Source organism: Anabrus simplex, chromosome 8 (genome assembly GCF_040414725.1).
Source record: "Anabrus simplex isolate iqAnaSimp1 chromosome 8, ASM4041472v1, whole genome shotgun sequence".
NCBI lineage: Eukaryota > Metazoa > Arthropoda > Insecta > Orthoptera > Tettigoniidae > Anabrus > Anabrus simplex.
The window spans coordinates 41,707,584-41,720,998 of NC_090272.1; the positions used below are offsets into that span (position 1 = coordinate 41,707,584).

The window sequence follows — 13,415 nt, forward strand, 5'->3', positions numbered from 1 at the left end:
GGGGAGGTTAACTAAGTAGAGGTGGATTCGATTCCCATCTCAGTCATAGTGAAAATGGTTTTCCGTGGTATTCCCATTCCCCTCCAGGCAAATGCCGGGATGGTGCCTAACTTAAGGCCACGCAAACTTCCTCCCCTCTTCCTTGTCTATCTCGCCCAATCTTCTCATCCCCCAACAAGGAACCTGTTCAGCATAGAAGGTGAGGACACCTGGGAGGTCCAGGTCCTCCTCTCCATTTACATCCCCTGACCCGATATCTGACCCTCCAGGACAGGCATTAGAGGTGGAATCCCTCGCGGAGTCCGAAGGAAAAACCAACTCTGGAGGTTATACAGATTAAGAACAAGGTGAAAAAGAAGAAGAAGAGAAGAAGAAGTAAGGCAAGGTAATACCTTACCATTACTCCTATTCAATTGCGTCCTGGTGAAAATAGTAAGATTTTGGAATGAGAAACTGAAAGAACACGCGCTATCATCTATAACACTGGATGAAGAGAACATTGGTGTTGAAAAAAACCGTCTAGAATTTGCGGATGATTTTTCCACACTATCATAAAGCTGAAAAATGCTGCAGTACAAGTGAATATCTTGGACAAAATAGCCAAAAGACCAGTTTAATAATTTCTGCAGGAAAAAGGGAAACCACGGTGGGTATAGCTCAGTGGTAGAGCATTCGACTGCAGATCGGCAGGTCCCCGGTTCAAACTCGGGTGCCCCGTAATACTTTTCCTTTGGTTATCCCTTTCAAAAAGCGTGAAAAAACACCTGAAGTTTGCACGCTGCTCGCGAGCTTCCGTGGTTTTATACTTCTCCACCAGGTAAATGCTAGGTTGGTATCTAACTGAAGGCCACGGTCGCATCCTTCCCTCTTCCTTGCCTATGCCTCCCAATCTTCCCATCCCCCCCCCCACACACACACGACCCCTGTTCAGCATAAGAAGGGAGGCCACCGGGGTTAGGTACTAGTCCCCTTTCCAGGTTTATCCCCTGACTCGAAGTCTGACACTCCATGTCAGGTGTTACAGCTGGGTTCACTCGATGAGTCCGAGGGAGAAACCAACTTGGAGGCTGAGCTGATTAAGAAGAAGTAAGGCAAGGTAATGCCTTACCTCCACTCCTATTCAATTGCGCCCTAGAAAAAAAGGTAAGATTTTGGAATGAGATTCTGAAAGAACACAAGCTATCATCACCAACTCTGGGAGAAAATAAAATTGGTGTTGAAAAACCTATCTAGAATTTGCGGATAATTTTTCCATACTTTCATAAAGCTGCAAAATGCAGCAATACAAGTCAATCTCTGGAAAAAGTAGTCAAGATAACCACTTTAATAATTTATGTAGGGAGCAGCGCAAGTAGTTGGGGTATAGCTCAGTGGTAGTGCGTTCGACTGCGAGACGAGAGATGCGCTGTTCAAACCCGAGTGCACCCTAACATTTTTTTCTTTCCATATTTCTTTCAACGTGCGTGAAAACGTAGCTGAAGTATGCATGGTGCTCGCGAGCTTCACCATAGCACATAATGATTGAACGTATTGCCCCACCTTCATTCCGACGGTTCTGTAAAAGTTGCGCCAAGTAAAATTTGCGCCGTGGAGATTCCCCGCCGGGAGTAGAAGTGGTTTGACAGTTGTCTTAACCAACTGCTATCTGCGCTGCACCGCAGGGGGTTATTTCCAGGTCCAGGAATGGTGTGAATATCTGTAGTACTGAGATTTTGAAATTAATATAAAATGTTGTCCGCCTCTGTGGTGTAGTGGTTAGCGTGATTAGCTGCCACCCCCGGAGGCCCGGGTTCGATTCTCGGCTCTGCCACGAAATTTGAAAAGTGGTACGAGGGCTGCAACGGGGTCCACTCAGCATCGGGAGGTCAACTGAGTAGAGGTGGGTTCAATTCCCACCTCAGCCATCCTGGAAGTGGTTTTCCGTGGTTTCCCACTTCTCCTCCAGGCGAATGCCGGGATGGTACCTAACTTAAGGCCACAGCTGCTTCCTTCCCTCTTCCTTGCCTCTCCCTTCCAATCTTCCCATCCCTCCACAAGGCCCCTGTTCAGCATAGCAGGTGAGGCCACCTGGGCGAGGTACTGGTCATTCTCCCCAGTTGTATCCCCCGACCAAGAGTCTGAAGCTCCAGGACACTGCCCTTGAGGCGGTAGAGGTGGTATCCCTCCCTGAGTCCGAGGGATGATGATGATGATGATGATGATGATGATATAAAATGTTATTCACTCTATCAATGTTGGTTTCTTGCACATTTAGAAGACCTGCATCGTATTTACATCAGTGGGTGAAATGTGTATAACTACGTAGTTTGACTTTATTTACGAACCAAGTGTGGAAACATGGAATCAGCCTTTCAGTATTATGAAGAATATTCACAGCCTGTTTGTAGCTAAGTGACAGGGTCAGGAATAGAATGAATGAAGGATGAAATACCACTAAAAGAAGAAAATGCTGGCGAATGCGAGGTCTGACGTGCTATTTGCTTTACGTCGCACCGACACAATTATGTCTTATGGCGACGATGAGATAGGAAAGGCCGTGGCCTTTATTAAGGTACAACCCCAGCATTTTCCTGGTGTGAAAATGGGAAACCACGGAAAGCCATCTTCAGGGCTGCCGACAGTGGGGTACGAACCCACTACCTCCCGATAACTCGATACTGGCCGCACTTAAGCGACTGCAGCTATCGAGCTCGGTAACGAAAACAAAAAACTGTCTCACCCTACGTTCCCCCGACATGCACCCCATATGAAGTGATAGGGGTCAAGAATGAACCATAGCTACTGCCAAAGGAAGGAAATTGTGTGCCCTGGCGAGGCCTGTCGCATTCCCCTGGGTGTAAAAGATTAACAAATTGTGTCAAACAGTGATGCCGATATAAAGATGAAGAAACCAGAAATAATATTTTGAACGCCAGCCTTCATTCGACCATCGTTGTTTCATGATATCTTTATTGAGACGATCTCCGTTGAATTTAAAACAGCCGCTTAAGTATTACTTGAATGATTTGACATTATTTAACAAACCAAGTATAGAAAGTGGCAGGAAAACACTGATAAGGGGTAAGTAGGCAGTGGACACTGTAACATTCTGAAACACGAAACTTCCCTGTGGAATTACCAGACAACAAGACCTCTCGCTTAATGAGATCCTGGAATGATTAATGAACACGGCGCAAGTTTTACTGATTTTAACACGGACCAAGATTTACTCGGCGCAAGTTTTACGACACCTTTCCAACGCCTGACGGACGTCCAAAAGAGCTCGCGTACCAACTGCGAAAAAGTTGCCAAGAGAACCAGTTTAATAATTTCTGTAGGGAGAGGCGAATTCAGTGGGGTTATAGCTCAGCGGTAGAGCATTCGACTACAGATCGAGAGGTCCCTGGTTCAAACCCGGGTGCCCCCTAAAATCTACTTCCTTGGTTATCGCTTCCAAAATGCGTGAAAACATAGCAAAAATATGCATGCTCCTCAAGACTTTGCGTGGTTTTCTGCATCTCCTCTAACTTAAGACCACGGCTGCATCCTTCCCTCTTCCTTGTTTATCATCATCATCATCATCATCTGTTTACCCTCCAGGGTCGGTTTTTCCCTCGGACACAGCGAGGGAACCCACCTCTACAGCCAGTTCACCTGCTATGCTGAACATGGGCCTTGTAGGGGGATGGGAAGATTGGAAGGGATAGCAAGGAAGAGGGAAGGAAGTGGCCGTGGCCTTATGAAGTGGGAAACCACGGAAAACAACTTCCAGGATGGCTGAGGTGGGAATCGAACCCACCTCTACTCAGTTGACCTCCCGAGGCTGAGTGGACCTCGTTCCAACCCTCATACCACTTTTAAAATTTCGTGGCAGAGCCGGGAATCGAACCCAGGCCTCCGGGGGTGGCAGCTAATCACGCTAACCACTACACCACAGAGGCGGACTTCCTTGTTTATAACCTCCAATATTCCCAACCCCCCAAAAGGCCCCGGGTCAGTATAGAGGGTGAGGCCGATTGGTCGAGGTACTGGTCCTATTCTCCATTTATATCCCCTGACCCGAAGTCTGACACTCCAGGTCGAGCGCTAGAGGCGGGATCACTCGATGAGTCCGAGGGAAAATCCAACCCTGGAGGCCAGTCCGTTTGAGGCAAATTAATGGCTTATCTCTCAATCTCTTGGACAATGCTGCCAAAAATTCTAGTTTAGTAACTTCTGTAGGAAGAAGCGAAGACTGTGGGGGTATAGCTTAGTGGTAGAGCATTCGACTGCAGATCGAGAGGTCTCCGGTTCAAACCCGCGTGCCCACTAACATTCTCTTTTTTCCTTATCGCTTTCAAAACGAGGGAAGGATGCTGCCAAAAGATCTAGTTTAGTAACTTCTGTAGGAAGAACCGAACACTGTGGGGGTATAGCTCAGTGGTAGAGCATTCGACAGCAGATCGAGAGGTCCCCGGTTCAAACCCGGGTGCCCCGTAACATTTTCTTTTTTCCTTATCGCTTTCAAAATGAGGGAAAACATAGCTAAGATATGTGTGCTGCTCAAGACATTCCGTAGTTTACTACTTCTCCTCCAGGCAAATGCTGTTTATGTATCTAACTTTAGGACACGGCCGCATCCTTCCCTCGTCCTTGTCTATAAATTCCAATATTCCCATCCCCCAACAAGGCTCCGGTTCAGCATAGAGGGTAAGGCCAATTGGGCGGGGTACTGGTCCCACTCTCTATGTTTATCCCTTGACCCGTATTCTGACACTCCAGGTCGGGCGTTAGATGTGGGATCACTGGCTGAGTCCTAGGGAAAAAGCATCACTGGAAGCCAAATAGATTAAGAAGAAGAAGAGTAAAAAGGAAGGCAAGGTAATGCCATACGTCTACTCCTATTCAATTGCGTCCTGTAGAGAAAAGAGTAAGATTTTGGAATGAGAATCTGAAAGATTACAAGCTATCATCAATAACACGGGGAGAAGAGGACATTGGTGTTGAAAAAAACTGCTCAAGATTTTCCGTGGTTTTGTACTTCTCTTACAGGCAAATGCCGTATTGGTATCTAACTTTAGGTCACGTCCGCATCATTCCATCTTCCTTGTCTATAACTTAAAATATTCCTATCCCCAAAAAAGGCACCGGTTCAGCATAGAGTGTGAGGCCAGTTGTTGAGGTACTGGTCCTATTCTCCAGTTTTAACCCCTGACACGAAGTCTGACCCTCCAGGTCCGGAGTTAGAGGTGGGATCACTCAATGAGTCCGAGGGAAAAAGAACTCTGGAGGCTAAACAGTTAGAGAAGAAGAAGAAGGAGAAGAAGACGAAGAAGAAGGAGAAAATGTAAGGCAAGATAATGGTTTGTCTCTCAGTCTCTTGGACAATGTAGCCAACACACCTAGTTTTTATAAAATTTGTAGGAAAGATCGGGAATTGTTGGGGTATAGCTCAGTGGTAGAGCATTCGACTGCAGATCGAGAAGTCCCCGGTTCAAACCCGGGCGACCCCTAATATTTTCTCTATGGTTATATCCTTCAAAGTGCGTGAAAAGGTAGCTAAAGTATGTCCACTGCCCGCCACCTTCACCATAACACACAATTGTTGAACGTTTTGCCCACTTTCATTCCACCGCCTGACGGAGGTACAAAAGACCTCGCGTACCAACTGGGAAAAGGTAGCCAAGGGAACCAGTTTAATAATTTCTATGCGGAGAGGCGAAATCAGTGGGGGTATAGCTCAGTGGTAGAGCATTCGACTGCATTTCGAGAGGTCTCTGGTTCAAACCCGGGTGCACCTTGACGTTTTCTTCTTTGGTTATCGCAAAAGGATGCATGCTGCTCAGGACTATCCGTGGATTTCTGCTTCTGCTCCAGGCAAATGCCGTTCTGGTATCAAACTTAAGGCCACGGACGCAACCTTCCGTCTTCCTTATCTATGCCTCCCAATTTTCTCGTCCCCCAACACCCCCCGTTCAGCATAGAAGGTTGAGGCCGCCTTGGGAGGTCCTGGTCATCCTCACCATTTTCATCCCTTGACCCGATGTCTGACGCTCAACGACAGGCATTGGAGGAGAGATGCCTCGCTGAGCCGAACAAAAAACCAACTCTGGAGGTTATACAGATGAACAGCAAGAAGATGAAAAAGAAAAAGAAATAAGGCAAGGTAATACCTTACCTCTACTCCTATTCAATTGCGTCCTGGTGAAAATACTAAGATTTTGGAGTGAGAAACTGAATGAACACGCGCTATCATCTATAACACTGGATGAAGAGAACATTTATGTTGGAAATAACTGCCTAGAATTTGCAGAATTTTTTCATACTATCATAAAGCTGCAAAATGCAGCAGTACAAGTGAATCTCTTGGACAAAATAGCCAAAAGACTATTTTAACAATTTCTGCAGGAAAGTGGGAAACCACGGGGGTTATAGCTCAGTGGTAGAGCCGATCGAGAGGTCACCGGTTCGAACTCGGGTACCGCCTAACATTTTCTTCTCTGGTTATCGCTTTCAAAATGCGTGAAAACATAGCTGAAATATGCATGCTGCTCAAGACTTTCCATGGTTTTGTAATTCTCTTACAGGCAAAAGCCGTTTTGGTACCTAACATAAGGCCACGGCCACATCCTTTACTCTTCATTGTCTAAAACTTCCAATATTCCGATCCCCCAACTAGGCCCCGGTTCAGCATAGAGGGCGAGGATAATTGGTTGAGGTACTGGTCCTATTCTCCAGTTTTATCCCCTGACACGAAGTCTGACACTCCAGGTCGGGCGTTAGGGGCGGGATCACACGAGGAGTCCGAGGGAAAAAGCAACATTGGAGACCAAATAGAAGATGAAGCGGAGGGAGCAGAAGAAGGCGAAAATATAAGGCAAGGTAATGGCTTAACTCTCTATCTCTTGGACAATGTAAAAACTTGATGCCCTGCACCTCAATAAAATTGCTTGGCATTCACATTTGCAGCAATTTAAAATGGAATAAGCATGTAGAGGAAATACGGTGCAAAGCATACAGAGTCCTGGGATTCATCCGTAGATCTCTACTGGGAGCCAGGAAGAAAGCAGTTAAGACAGCCTATTTGTCATTAGTACGGCCAATACTGTAAAGAGGTAAAAAGGATGTATATATAACGAAACCTTCCGTACATAATATAATTTTTCTACTGTGTGAATTTGCAGTATGAGTGAGAGGACGGATGAAAGTTTATGTGATCGCGAGTGAGTGAGACTGTACTGTATGTGGGTGTGAGTGAGACGGCCTAGCTAAATTAGATGTGTGTGTGTGTGAGAGAGAGAGAGAGAGAGAGAGAGTGTCGAATTACTTGAATGTTGACCCTGTCTTGTGAATAGTATGCAAATATGCCTGTAAATACGGTAACTGTATATAAGCACACATGGTAGAAGGCAATTGTATATTTGAATATTGTAATTTTAAGTGGTGATGGGGGTACTTTCGTGTATGTGGGGCTATGCCATTTCCCCATTCACCTTCCAGAAATTGTATCTACAATTGGTGAAAAAATAATAATAATAGTAATAATAAAGAGAACCAGTTTAATAATTTCTGTGCGGAGAAGCGAAATCAGTGGGGGTATAGCTCAGTGGTAGATCGTTCGACTGCAGATCGAGAGGTATCCGGTTCAGTCCCGGTGCCCACTAAAATGTACTTCTTTGTTTATCGCTCCCAAAATGCGTGAAAACATAGAAAAAACATTCATGCTGCTCAAGACTTTCCGTGGTTTTCTGCTTCTCCTCCAGACAAATGCCGTTTTGTTGTCTAAAGACCACGGCTGCATCCTTCCCTTGTTTATAACCTCCAATATACCCACCCTACAAAAAGGCCCCGGGTCAGTATAGAGGGTGAGGCCGATTGGTCGAGGTACTGGTCCCCCTCTCCATGTTTATAACTTGACACGTAGTCTGACATTCCAGGTCGGGCGTTAGATGTGGGATCACTCGATGAGTCCGAGGGAAAAGCCAAATCTGGAGACTAAACATTTTGAGAAGAAGAAGAACGAGAAGGAGAAGATGTAAGGCAAGTTAATGGTTTGTCTCTCAATCTCTTGGACAATGTAGACAAGACACGTAGTCTCTATAAAATCTGTAGGAAAGAGCTAAAGATGTGGGGGTTTAGCTCAGTGGTAGAGAATTCGACTGCAGATCGAGAGGTCCCCGGTTCAAACCCAGTGCGCCGTACAATTTACTTTTTTAGTTATCGCTTCCAAAATGCGTGAAAACATTGCAAAAATATGCATGCTGCTCAAGACTTTCCGTGGTTTTCTCCTACTCCTCCAGAGAATTGCCGTTTTGTTATCTAACTTAAGACCACGGCTGCATACTTCCTTCGTCCTTGTCTATAAATTCCAATATTCCCATCCCCCAACAAGGCTCCGGTTCAGCAGAGAGGGTGAGGCCCATTGGGCGGGGTACTGGTCCCACTCTCCATGTTTATCCCTTGACCCGTAGTCTGACACTCCAAGTCGGGCGTTAGATGTGGGATCTCTCGCTAAGTCCTAGGGAAAAAGCATCACTGGAGGCTAAATAGATTAAGAAGAAGAAGAGCGAAAATTAAGGCAAGGTAATGCCATACCTCTACTCCTATTCAATTGCGTCCTGTAGAAAAGAGTAAGATTTTGGAATGAGGCACGGGAAGAACCCAACCTTCATCAATAACACTGGGGGAAGAGAATATTGGTGTTGAAAAAGAACTGTCTAGAACTTGCTGATGGTAGTAGTTATTCCGTGTCCGCCTCTGTGGTGTAGTGGTTAGTGTGATTAGCTGCCACTCCTGGAGACCCGCGTAAGACTCCCGGCTCTCCCATGAAATTTGAAAAGTGGTACGAGGGCTGAGACGGGGTCCACTCAGCCACGGAACGTCGTCTGTGTAGAGAAGGGGAGATCAATTCCATCTCAGCCATCCAATCTTCCCATTCCCCACAAGGCCCCGGTACAGCACAGACAGTGAAGCCACCTGGGCGAGGTGCTCTTCCTCGTCTCCACATTTATCCCCTGATCCGAGGTCTGACCCTCCAGGTCCGGAGTTAGAGGTGGGATCACTCGATGAGTCCGAGGGAAAAAACAACTCTAGAGGCTAAACAGTTTGAGAAGAAGAAGAAGAAGGAGAAGAAGAAGAAGAAGAGGAACGAGAGGGAGAAAATGTAAGCAAGGTAATGGTCTGTCTCTCAATCTCTTGGACAATGTAGCCAAGACACCTAGTTTTTATAAAATCTGTAGTAAAGCGCGAAGACTGTGGGGGGCATAGCTCAGTGATCGAGCATTAGACTGCAGATCGAGAGATCCCTGGTTCAAACCCGGGTGCCCCCTAATAATTTTTCTTTGGTTATATCTTTGAAAAAGCGTGAAAAGGTAGCAAAAGCATGCATGCTGCTCAGGACTATCCGTGGATTTCTGCTTCTGCTCCAGGCAAATGCCATTCTGGTATCTAACTTAAGGCCACGGCCGCATCCTTCCGTCTTACTTATCTATGCCTCCCAATTTTCTCGTCCCCCGACACCACCCGTTCAGCATAGAAGGTGAGGCGCCTTGGGAGGTCCTGGTCATCCTCACCATTTCATCCCTTGACCCGATGTCTGACTCACCACGACAGGTATTGGAGGAGAGATGCCTCGCTGAGTCCGAACAAAAAACCAACTCTGGAGGTTATACTGATGAACAGCAAGAAGATGAAAAAGAAAAAGGAGTAAGGCAAGGTAATACCTTACCCCTACTCCTATTCAATTGCATCCTGGTGAAAATAGTAAGATTTTGGAGTGAGAAACTGAATGAACACGCTCTATCATCTATAACACTGGATGAAGAGAACATTTATGTTGGAAAAAACTGCCTAGAATTTGCGGATTTTTTTCATACTATCAAAAAGCTACAAAATACCGCAGTACAAGTGAATCTCTTGGGCAAAATAGCCAATAGGCATGCTCAATAATTTCTGCAGGAAAGGTGGAACCCACGGGGTGTATAGCGCAGTGGTAAGCCATTCGACTTCAGATCTAGAGGTTCTCGGTTCAAACCCTGGTTCGCCCTAATATTTTTTCTTTGCTCATGTCTTTCAAGTTGCGTGAAAAGGTAGGTACAGGATGCACGCTGCCCGCCACCTTCACCAAAATAACGCATGACGAAGGTCCAAAAGACCTCGCGTACCAACTGGGAAAAAGTAGCCAAGGGAACCAGTTTAATAATTTCTGTATTGAGGGGATAATTCAGTGGGGTTATCACTCAGTGGTAGAGCATTCGACTACAGATCGAGATGTCCCTGGTTCGAACCTGGTGCGCCGTAAAATTTACTTCGTTAGTTACCGCTTCCAAAATGCATGAAATCATCATCATCATCATCTGTTTACCCTCCAGGTTCGGCTTTTCCCTCGGACTCAGCGAGGAACGCACCTCTACCGCCTCAAGGGCAGTGTCCTGGAGCTTCAGACTCTTGGTCGGGAGATACAACTAGGGAGTATGACCAGTACCTCGCCCAGGCGGCCTCACCTGCTATAGTTAACAGGGGCCTTGGAGGGGGATGGGAAGATTGGAAGGGATAGACAAAGAAGAGGGAAGGAAGCGGCCGTGGCCTTAAGTTAGGTTCATCCCGGCATTCGCCTGGAGGTGAAGTGGGAAACCACGGAAAACCACTTCGAGGATGGCTGAGGTGGGAATCGAACCCACCTTTACTCAGTTGACCTCCCGAGGCTGAGTGGACCCCGTTCCAGCCCTCGTACCACTTTTCAAATTTCGTGGCAGAGCCGGGAATCGAACCCGGACCTCCGGGGGTGGCAGCTAATCACGCTAACCACTACACCACAGAGGCGGACAAATGCGTGAAAACATAGCAAAAATATGCATGCTGCTCAAGACTTTCCGTGGTTTTCTCCTTGTCCTCCAGACAATTTCCGGTTTATTATCTAACTTAAGACCACGGCTGCATCCTTCCCTCTTCCTTGTTTATGACCTCAATCTTCCCATCCCCCAAAAAGGTCGCGGGTCAGTATAGAGGGTGAGACCGATTGGTCGAGGTACTGGTCCTATTCTCCAATTATATCCCCTGACCCGAAGTCTGACACTCCAGGTCGAGCGTTAGAGGCGGGATCACTCGATGAGTCCGAGGGAAAATCCAACCCTGCAGGCCAGTCCGTTTGAGAAGGAGAAGAATATGATTAAAGGCAAAATAATGGCTTATCTCTCAATCTCCTGGACAATGCTGCCAAAAATTCTAGTTCAGTAACTTCTGTAGGAAGAACCGAACACTGTGGGGGTATAGGTCAGCGGTAGAGCATTCGGCTGCAGATCGAGAGGTTCCCGGTTCAAACCCGGTTGCTCCCTAGCATTTTCTTTTTCCTTATCGCTTTCAAAATGAGTGAAAACATAGCCAAGATATGTGTGCTGCTCAAGACATTCCGTGGTTTACTACTTCTCCTCCAGGCAAATGCTGTTTGTGTATCTAACTTTGGGACACGGCCGCATACTTCCCTCGTCCTTGTCTATATATTCCAATATTCCCATCCCCCAACAAGTTTCCGGTTCAGCGTAGAGGGTGAGGCCAATTGGGCGGGGTATTGGTCCCACTCTCCATGTTTTCCCTTGACCCGTATTCTGGCACTCCACGTCGGGCGTTAGATGTGGGATCACTCGCTGAGTCCTAGGGAAAAAGTATCACTGGAGGCTAAATAGACTAAGAAGAAGAAGGGACAGAAGAAGAAGAAGAGCAAAAAGTAAGGCAAGGTCCTGAGAAAAGAGTAAGATTTTTGAATGAGGAACTGGAAGAACCCAACTACCATCAATAACACTGGGAGAAGAGAATATTGGTGTTGAAAAAGAACTGTTTAGAACTTGCGGATGGTGGTAGTTATTCCGTGTCCGCCTCTGTGGTGTAGTGGTTAGTGTGATTAGCTGCCACTCCTGGAGGCCGGCGTAAGGCTCCCGGCTCTCCCACGAAATTTGAAAAGTGGTACGAGGGCTGAGACGGGGTCCACTCAGCCACGGAACGTCATCTGTGTAGAGAAGGGGAGATCAATTCCATCTCAGCCATCCAATATTCCCATTCCCCACAAAACCCCGGTACAGCACAGAAAGTGAAGCCACCTGGGCGAGGTGCTCTTCCTCGTCTCCAGTTTTATCCCCTGATCCGAGGTCTGACCCTCCAGGTCCGGAGTAAGAGGTGGGATCACTCGATGAGTCCGAGGGAAAAAATAACTCTGGAGGCTAAACAGTTTGAGAAGAAGAAGAAGAGGATGAAGGAGGCGAAGAGGAAGGAGAAGGAGAAAATGTAAGGCAAGGTAATGGTCTGTCTCTCAATCTCTTGGACAATGTACCCAAGAAACCTTTTATACAATCTGTAGGAAAGTGCGAAAACTGTGGGGGTGTAGCTCAGTGATAGAGCAGTAGACTGCAGATCGAGAGGTCCCTGGTTCAAACCCGGGTGCCACCTAATACATTTTCTTTGGTTAAGTCTTTGAAAGTGTGTGAAAAGGTAGTTAAAGTATGCACGCTGCCCGCCACCTTCACCATAACACATAATTGTTGGACGTTTTGCCCACTTTCATTCCAACGCCTGACGAAGGTCCAAAAGACCTCGCGTACAAACTGGGAAAAAGTAGCCAAGGGAACCAGTTTAATAATTTCTGTGCGGGGGGTGAAATGATTGGGGGTATAGCTCAGTGGTAGAGCATTCGACTGCAGATCGAGAGGTCCCCGGTTCAAACCCGGGTGCCCCCTAATATTTTCTTCCTTCGTTATCGCTTTCAAAATGCGTGAAAACGTAGCAAACTCATGCATGCTGCTCAGGACTATCCATGGATTTCTGCTTCTCCTCCAAGCAAATGCCATTCAAGTATCTAACTTAAGGCCACGGCCGCATCCTTCCGTCTTCCTTATCTATGCCTCCCAATTTTCTCGTCCCCCGACACCGCCCGTTCAGCATAGAAGGTGAGGCTTGGGAGATCCTGGTCATCCTCACCATGGTCATCCGTTGACCCGATGTCTGACGCTCCACGACAGCCATTGGAGGAGAGATGGGTCGCTGAGTCCGAACAAAAAACCAACTCTGGAGGTTATACTGATGAACAGCAAGAAGATGAAAAAGAAAAAGGAGTAAAGCAAGGTAATACCTTACCCCTACTCGTATTCAATTGCATCCTGGTGAAAATAGTAATATTTTGGAATGAGAAACTGAAGGAACACGCGCTATCATCTATAACACTGGATGAAGAGAACATTTATGTTGGAAATAACTGCCTAGAATTTGCGGATTTATTTCATAGTATCACAAAGCTACAAAATACCGCAGTACAAGTGAATCTCTTGGACAAAATAGCCAATAGGCATGTTCAATATTTTCTGCAGGAAAGCTGGAAAGCGCAGTGGTAAAGCATTCGTCTACAGATCTAGAGGTGCCCGGTTCTAACCCGGGTGCCCCCTAATATTTTTCCTTTGCTTATATCTATCAAG

General features: G+C 46.6%; 5 non-coding genes across 5 annotated transcripts; all 5 read left to right on the top strand.

Moving 5' to 3' along the window:
• Positions 1-3,334: 3,334 nt before the first annotated feature.
• TRNAC-ACA (transfer RNA cysteine (anticodon ACA)) lies at positions 3,335-3,406 on the top strand. Its single transcript has one exon. It is a non-coding gene; the product is annotated as a tRNA-Cys (tRNA).
• Positions 3,407-4,384: 978 nt separating this feature from the next.
• Positions 4,385-4,460, top strand: TRNAC-GCA (transfer RNA cysteine (anticodon GCA)). Its single transcript has one exon. It is a non-coding gene; the product is annotated as a tRNA-Cys (tRNA).
• Positions 4,461-5,397: 937 nt separating this feature from the next.
• Positions 5,398-5,475, top strand: TRNAC-GCA (transfer RNA cysteine (anticodon GCA)). The gene has a single exon. It is a non-coding gene; the product is annotated as a tRNA-Cys (tRNA).
• Positions 5,476-9,215: 3,740 nt separating this feature from the next.
• Positions 9,216-9,287, top strand: TRNAC-GCA (transfer RNA cysteine (anticodon GCA)). Its single transcript has one exon. It is a non-coding gene; the product is annotated as a tRNA-Cys (tRNA).
• Positions 9,288-12,611: 3,324 nt separating this feature from the next.
• Positions 12,612-12,683, top strand: TRNAC-GCA (transfer RNA cysteine (anticodon GCA)). The gene has a single exon. It is a non-coding gene; the product is annotated as a tRNA-Cys (tRNA).
• Positions 12,684-13,415: the final 732 nt, after the last annotated feature.